Source organism: Scylla paramamosain, unplaced genomic scaffold (assembly GCF_035594125.1).
Source record: "Scylla paramamosain isolate STU-SP2022 unplaced genomic scaffold, ASM3559412v1 Contig11, whole genome shotgun sequence".
Lineage (NCBI taxonomy): Eukaryota > Metazoa > Arthropoda > Malacostraca > Decapoda > Portunidae > Scylla > Scylla paramamosain.
Genome location: NW_026973676.1, coordinates 492,501 through 500,000, shown reverse-complemented (window position 1 = coordinate 500,000; position 7,500 = coordinate 492,501). Strand labels below are relative to the sequence as shown.

Genomic DNA, 7,500 nt, shown 5'->3' with positions numbered 1-7,500 from the left:
CTCCACCTCCTCCTCCTCCTCCTCCTACTACTACTACTACTACTACTACTACTACTACTACTACTAATAATAATAATAATAATAGATTTACTACTATTAGGAGGAGGATACACGGGTGGAGGAGAGAGAGAGAGAGAGAGAGAGAGAGAGAGAGAGAGAGAGAGAGAGAGAGAGAGAGAGCAGGCAAACAACTGTGTGTGTGTGTGTGTGTGTGTGTGTGTTATAACAAGACAAGTGGCATTAAAAGTCACGTAATTTAGCGACAAGCATTGCACGACAACATTACTGCGGTGATTAAAAGTACTCCTGTAAAATGCTACGTGGCATCATACAAGCCAGGCAGGAGGGCAGCGAGGCCCAGCGACCTTGAAAACAGCTGACGAGAGAGAGAGAGAGAGAGAGAGAGAGAGAGAGAGAGAGAGAGAGAGAGAGAGAGAGAGAGAGAGAGAGGAGTACACTGTAAGATTTTTTATTTATTTACGTGAATAAATTACGGTGTCCATGAATAGTATTTTTATCTGTAATCCTACACACACACACACACACACACACACACACACACACACACGCACACACTAATAATAATAATGATAATAATAATAATAATAATAATAATAATAATAATAATAATAATAATAATAATAATAATAAAAAATATGAATCAAGGAATGACGGTAAAGCGGACAGGGAGGCTTGCAAGGAAGTAGTAGTAGTAGCAGTAGTAGTAGTAGTAGTAGTAGTAGTAGTAGTAGTAGTAGTAGTAATAGTAGTCAAAGTAGTAAGAGTAATCGTAATAATAATAATGATAATAGTCGTAGTAGTACTAATAAAAGTAGTAATAGTAACAAGTAACAGTTATCTTAATAGTAGTAGTAGTAGTAGTAGTAGAACTAATATTAGTATTAGTAGTAAAAGTAGAAGTAGAACGAGTATTAGTATTAGTAGTATTAGTAGTAGTAGCAGCAGTAGTAACAGAAGTAATTGTAGTGGCACTAGTAATTGTAGTAGTAGTAGTAGTAGTAGTAGTAACATTTAGGTAGAGCGAGTGTGAGGTGCGGTTCACACCAGCCAGTCACTGTCACCGCCGTCCGTGATGTCGTGAGTGGGGAGGAGGGGGCGAGGAGAGCACCTCGTGTGTGGACGGCGGAAAGGGGAAAGGAACGTGAGGCGGGTGGGGGCCAGGAGTGGATGGTGGGTGGGGGGCGGGAAGGTGTGGATGGCAGGCGGGGAGCGGGAAGGAGTGGGTTGCTGGTAGGGGCCTGGCATGAGTGGGTTGCGAATGGCGGTTAGGAAGGAGTGGGTTGAAGGGAGGGGGGGAAGGAGAGGGAGGGGGTAAGGGCAGGAAGGCGTGCCGGCAGGTAGTGGCCGTGAAGGGGCTGCTGGCTGGTGGGCGGCCAGAAGCTGCTGTTGGCGGAAGTGGGAAGGAGTGGCTGGCGGGTGGTGGGGAGAGAGAGATTGGGGGGATAGGAAGCGTCTCGGACTGATAGAACAAGATGGCGTCCTGTCTGAGATGGTGGCAAGTGTAGTTTCCCGGCCAGCGGCATGATGGGACTAACAAAACACCAGCAGAAGGTCTTTCTGTACACAACATGCACATGTACACAACACACGTATGGCTGTACACTTGGCGGCTACTCAACACACCTGGTACACTTCAGGGAGGGCTTGACCAATCCTGGTTATCTTGATCACCACTAAGTCTTTGAGGAGGAACACAATGCGATACACAGGCGCACCACACAAGATACGCCGTCACACTGGCTGCAGACTGAGCGGCGTCCCTTTGGCTCAGTGTTTCCAGGCCGTTCGGTACTTGAGCGACACACAAAGGTCTACTTAATATACAGGGACTTGTTCAACCAACGAACACACTCATATCCACACACACAAAAAAAAAATAAATAAAAAATAAATAAATCAAATCAAATCAATCAATAAATAAATAAAATTAATTAAATCATTAAATTATACTAAATTATTAAAATTACTATTGCTTCTATTCTTACTACTACTGTTACTACTACTACTATTGTGTGTGTGTGATATTATTGATAGCAATCATAATAACAATATAACAACAATAACTACTACTACTACTATTATTACTACTATTACTACTACTACTATTACAAATATAAATGCTAATACTGCAGCTGTTTTTGCAACAATTCTTAAGGCATTAATATTAATATTCACATAGTAGTAGTAGCAACAGTAGTAGTAGTAGTAGTAGTAGTAGTGAGAAATCACGAATACTACCTCTACCACTACTACTACTACTACTACTACTACTACTACACAGGCATGCTAATGAAGGTCGTGAACAGTTCCATCTGGTGCAAACTTAGCTGTGATGCGAGCAATGGCGCGTCACCTTGGTGGATCCCTGTCAAAGTGTCTTCTGAATTGTCTTTGCACTTCTTTGACATTTTCGTGCTTCCAGTAACACTTTATGACAGATGACCCTTCTTCAAATCTTAATCTTACTTCTGCCATTATTATTTTGGCCAACTGCTTCTGAAAAAAAAAAATATCAATGAATTATAGCGAGTCAAACAGTGAGTACATTTTTTGGATGACTCTCTCTCTATCTCTCCCCCTTGGTCTCGCTCCAGGGCAGGCGGGGTCAGCGGCTTCTTAGTTTTCTTATCTTCTTTGAGACAGTAAGGCAAAATGTAAAAACGTCTCTCTCTCTCTGTCTGTCTGTCTCTCTGTTTATACAGATAGATACAGATAGATAGATGTACACAGATACAGACTTGTGCTTGTGGAGTATAAATGTAAGAGCATGAAGCACAGTGTGTCTCTCCCCACAGGCACCTCCCTCCTCGCGCCTTCCTTCCTCCCGTCTCCTGGAGTGTACACACCTGCACTCTTGAGGTGAGTACACTTACTCTTTTCTTTCCTGGTAATTGTTTTCACTGTGTTTTCTACTGGACACACTTAGAAAGTAGAAAATGAGGCACTAACGAGGCAAGGCTATATACCACAAAGACTAAACACAATCTGTCTATCTACCTGTCTGTCTGTCTGTCTCTGTCTGTCTGCATCCACATCTGTCCGCCTGTCTATATCCTCACCGGAACAGAGGGCGGAGCTTACGGTTTAGGAAGCTCTCTGTTCAACTGATTTTTGGGTCTTGTCGAGTTGATTACTGTTTGAGAAATGTGTGGGTTTTGGAGCCTTTTGTGTAAAACATCTATATACTTAATAGGGAGGCAAATATTGAAACATGTCATGAACTTTATCGAGGAGTCTTTTCAAGCTGGAGTTCACGCCCTGTGAAACGAGGGGAGACCACTCCACTGTGTACTGGTGGGCATCTTTTCCGCCAAAGAAATCATTGCCAAAAATGCATACGGTTTACGCACGCACGCACACACGCACGCACGCACAAACACACACACACACACACACACACACACACACACACACACACACACACACACACACACACACACACACACACACACACACACACACACGTTTAAATGTCTCTCAAACAACTGGCATTTTAAAAAGAATTGTGGGTAATGTAACAGCTGAAGCAGTGAGTGACACGCAGTGTACTTCACGCTGCCCACATCTCATGCACTGCCTTCCTACATGGGCATCTACATGGCCGTCTTTTTAACAAAAGCAACAAGAACGCAAATTAGAATTCTTCACTGCACATTTTCCGTAAAGAGTCTGCATCCAAAGCTTCCTCAGCCTTCAGTATTTGCAGGCTTCCCTTCATTCATAAGTACTTCACATTGTTATTAATACATGAAAATCTTGGACATAATGCAATATTCAAATTGGCAGAAAATGTTTCTCACACGAGAAGTAACAACGTTAACCTTATTTGTGCGATACTGACAACAATATTATTCACAAACAGTGTGACAAGTTGGACCAAAACTGTTGTGAACAGTTTGCCTCTTGATAGACAAAGTTCTTCTTACAACTGATAAAATGTTCAAACAAACAACAGGTTAAAAAGTAACCACTTCATCAACAAAAGCTGTGATTTTGATGCTATTTATTGCAGTCATCGCATTTGTTGTTGTTATCATTGTTACTATTATTATTATTATTATTATTATTATTATTATTATTATTATTATTATTATTATGTTGTTGTTGTTGTTGTTGTTGTTGTTGTTGTTGGTATTTATTGTTGTTGTTGTTGCCCTAGTTACCAGTATTAGTTATTAATTATGTTTATTAATGTTAGTTACTATTATTTGTTACTAATAATATTCTTATTGGTATTATTATTATTATTGTTGCTGTTGTTGTTGTTGTTGTTGGTGTAGTTATTAGTATTGTTGTTATCACTACTCTTGTTGTTATTGTTACTATCATCATTATTTTATTATTATTAAGTTAGTGTGAGACACTTGTATTAGTGTTTATCTTCTCTGTAGCGGCGCGGTACTGCCGCTGTACAATACAATTCATTATGTTGTTGTACATTATAATTTGTTTGCACTCCTGCCCTCTGCTATATTGTACAATGCACCGTGAGAGAGCCTCGGCTCACGTGACTGTGTATTCTATGTACACCTTGAAATACTTTGTATTGTGCTCACCAATACAGTTTTGCTTACTTGATTATTTACTTAATTACTTACTTATTTACTTGCACGGACACACACACACACACACACACACACACACACACACACACACACACACACACACACACACACAGTCAAGTCTTGCCTCGTATTGTCTTGTCAAATGGTTTGGCCACAACACACGTGCCATGCCGTGTGTCACAGTGTCTCTTACTCCCATCCACCTCTTTGTCTTGTCCCCACATCCCGGTGCTCAGGCCGGCCACTTCAAGGCTCAACTCCCTCCCTCCCGCACTGAGCCTTGCAGGCCACGTCTCTCCTGCCCTGCTCCTCACTTGGGAAATTTCTTTGCAGGCTGCTGGCGAGAGGAACTGTCGTTCCAAGCCCTCCACCATGGCCGCCGCTCCGAAAGTTTGCGTCCGTCGCGCGAAGCTCATCTTCCTGATGGAGAACGCAGGCAAGGACGTCTTGACCTTCGTGTTGAAGCGCGGCGCGCTGAACGCCCCCGCCACGCCGCCGGGCCAGTCCCTCATTGACTACCTTGACAACCTCCCTCAAGGCTCGACAGCCAACTATGGCACGATGAGTAACAAACAAAAGAAAGCAGCACTGAACCACAGTTCAGTGCTGCTTATCCTCTGACGTGACTACTTTATTCATTATTTTTTGTATCATCAGCGAACTTAGATACTTTACAGGTGAGGCCCTCATCGATATCATTAACGTAAATAAGGAAAAGAACAGGGCCGAGCACAGATCCCTGTGGTACACCACTTAAAACTTCTCGCCAGTTTGAAAATTTACCATTTAAAACAACGCGCTGCTTTCTCTCAGACAGCCAGTCTGAGACAGCCAATTGAGAAGTTTTCCATTTATACCATGTGACTTCAATTTAGCTAGTAGCCGGAACTTTGTCAAAAGCTTCTTGAAAATCTAGATACACTACATCTACTGCCTTTGTTTCGTCGTAAAGAAACCAAGAAGATTAGTTAGACAAGAACGTCTGTTTCGGAAGCCATGCTGTGAGTCATTGATTAAATCATTTATTTGTAGATATTTCACTAAATTATTCCAAATTACTGTTTTCATCAGCTTACATACTACAGATGTAAGGCTGATAGGTCTGTAGTAGGAAGAAGAGGAGGAGGAGAAGGAGAAGGAGGAGGAGGAGGAGGAGGAGGAGGAGGAGGAGGAGGAGGAGGAGGAGGAATAAGAGAACGAAGAGGAAAAGGAGAGCTAGAAGGAAGGCGAGAAAAGGAGGAGGAAGAGGAAGATGAAGAGGAGGGGGAAGAAGAACAAAAAGACGAGGAATAAGAGGAAGAATGAGGAGGAGGGGGACGAAGAAGAACAGGAAGAATATACAAATACAAAGGAATACAAAGGAAAGACCAAGCAACAACAGACCCTGGGATCCTTACTAGGTTGCTTGGTTAACTATTGTATACTAACTACATAGTATGAGAGACAGGATAGTAAAGTAGAAGGCTCCTCCCCACCCACCCATCCCACCAGCCGAAGCTGGCCGGAAAATGGAAATGTACCATGTGGTATTGAAAAACCACATGGAATTTCTAGGGACAGAGAAACGAAGTATCAGACTACGTCTACTTGTGTTTGTGAGGGGAGTGTGTATAAGCTTGACGTTAATGTAATGAGGTGTTTATGTGTGTAGGTGGAGCCACAGTGTGAAAGTCTGTGGGGTGGTGCGGCAGCCTTGCCTGGCGCTTTCTAGGAAGGTAGCAGTCAATCAAGCCCCAGCTCCGTTCACTCCACTGAGTTAGAGTACTTTCCCTATGAGGGACGCCGTACCCTGTTTACCCCCTGCAACATTGACCCCTGGTAAGAGGAGGAGGAGGAGGAGGAGGAGGAGGAAGAGGAGGAGGAGGAGGAGGAGGAGGAGGAGGAGGAGGAAGAGGAGGAGGAGGAGGAGGAGTTATCTTTATCAGTACTATTATGGAACAGTGAATAAAGAAATTAATAAACAGATAAGTAGTGTGTGTGTGTGTGTGTGTGTGTGTGTGTGTGTGTGTGTGTGTGTGTGTGTGTGTGTGTGTCCAGGCAACACACAGGTGCACAACACTCGGCCATTACAGGAGTCACCTTGAGAGGTTCATGGGTCACTTAAGTGGTGCCGGCACACAGCTGCTGCAGGAGTGGCGGGACCTGGGGGTGCTCAGCCTGGCCGTGTGTGATCAAGACGCCCAAGAGGTTCTGGCCGCCATCAGCGCCGTCCACGTGTCATTGCCTCGGCTACACATCCTCTGTGAGTCTGTGACGCTGTGATGCACCACCTTTGTGTGTTATTATTATTATTATTATTATTATTATTATTATTATTATTATTATTATTATTATTATTATCATTATTATCATTATTATTATTATTATTATTATTATCATTATTATTATTATGGTGGTAGTGATGAGAGAGAGAGAGAGAGAGAGAGAGAGAGAGAGAGAGAGAGAGAGAGAGAGAGAGAGAGAGAGAGAGAGAGAGAGAGAAATAAATAAATTATTATTTTCTCTCTCTCTCTCTCTCTCTCTCTCTCTCTCTCTCTCTCTCTCTCTCTCTCTCTCTCGCTCTTATTATTATTATTATTATTATTATTATTATTATTATTATTATGAGAGAGAGAGAGAGAGAGAGAGAGAGAGAGAGAGAGAGAGAGAGAGAGAGAGAGAGAGAGAGAGAGAGAGAGAAATAGTGTTGAGTATTACAGCGTGTTATAACAAGACAAGTGTCATTAAAAAGCAGGTAATTTACCAACAAGCATTGCACGACAACATTATTCCGGCTATTAAAAGTACTCCTGTAAAATGGTACGTGGCATCATCCCAGCGAGGCCAATTCTCCTGTAAAATGGTACGTGGCATCATCCCAGCGAGGCAGATTCTCCTGTAAAATGCTACGTGGTATCATCACTCAGCTGTTTTC

At 42.6% G+C, this 7,500-nt stretch overlaps 1 protein-coding gene and 1 long non-coding RNA gene across 3 annotated transcripts in view; one reads left to right on the top strand and one right to left on the bottom strand.

Moving 5' to 3' along the window:
- The window catches only part of LOC135097076 (uncharacterized), an 11,483-nt gene extending 6,246 nt beyond the window's left edge, over positions 1–5,237 (top strand). Inside the window, exons 3-4 of the long non-coding RNA XR_010265363.1 lie at positions 2,817–2,880; positions 4,920–5,237. This is a non-coding gene — a long non-coding RNA (uncharacterized LOC135097076). The remainder of the gene's footprint in view (positions 1–2,816; positions 2,881–4,919) is intronic.
- Positions 1–7,500, bottom strand: part of LOC135097073 (uncharacterized) — a 122,598-nt gene that overhangs the window by 22,535 nt on the left and 92,563 nt on the right. For both annotated transcript variants that reach the window (XM_063998838.1, XM_063998839.1), the window contains exon 4: positions 2,375–2,517. The gene's annotated coding sequence lies outside the window, so the exon portion shown is untranslated. The remainder of the gene's footprint in view (positions 1–2,374; positions 2,518–7,500) is intronic.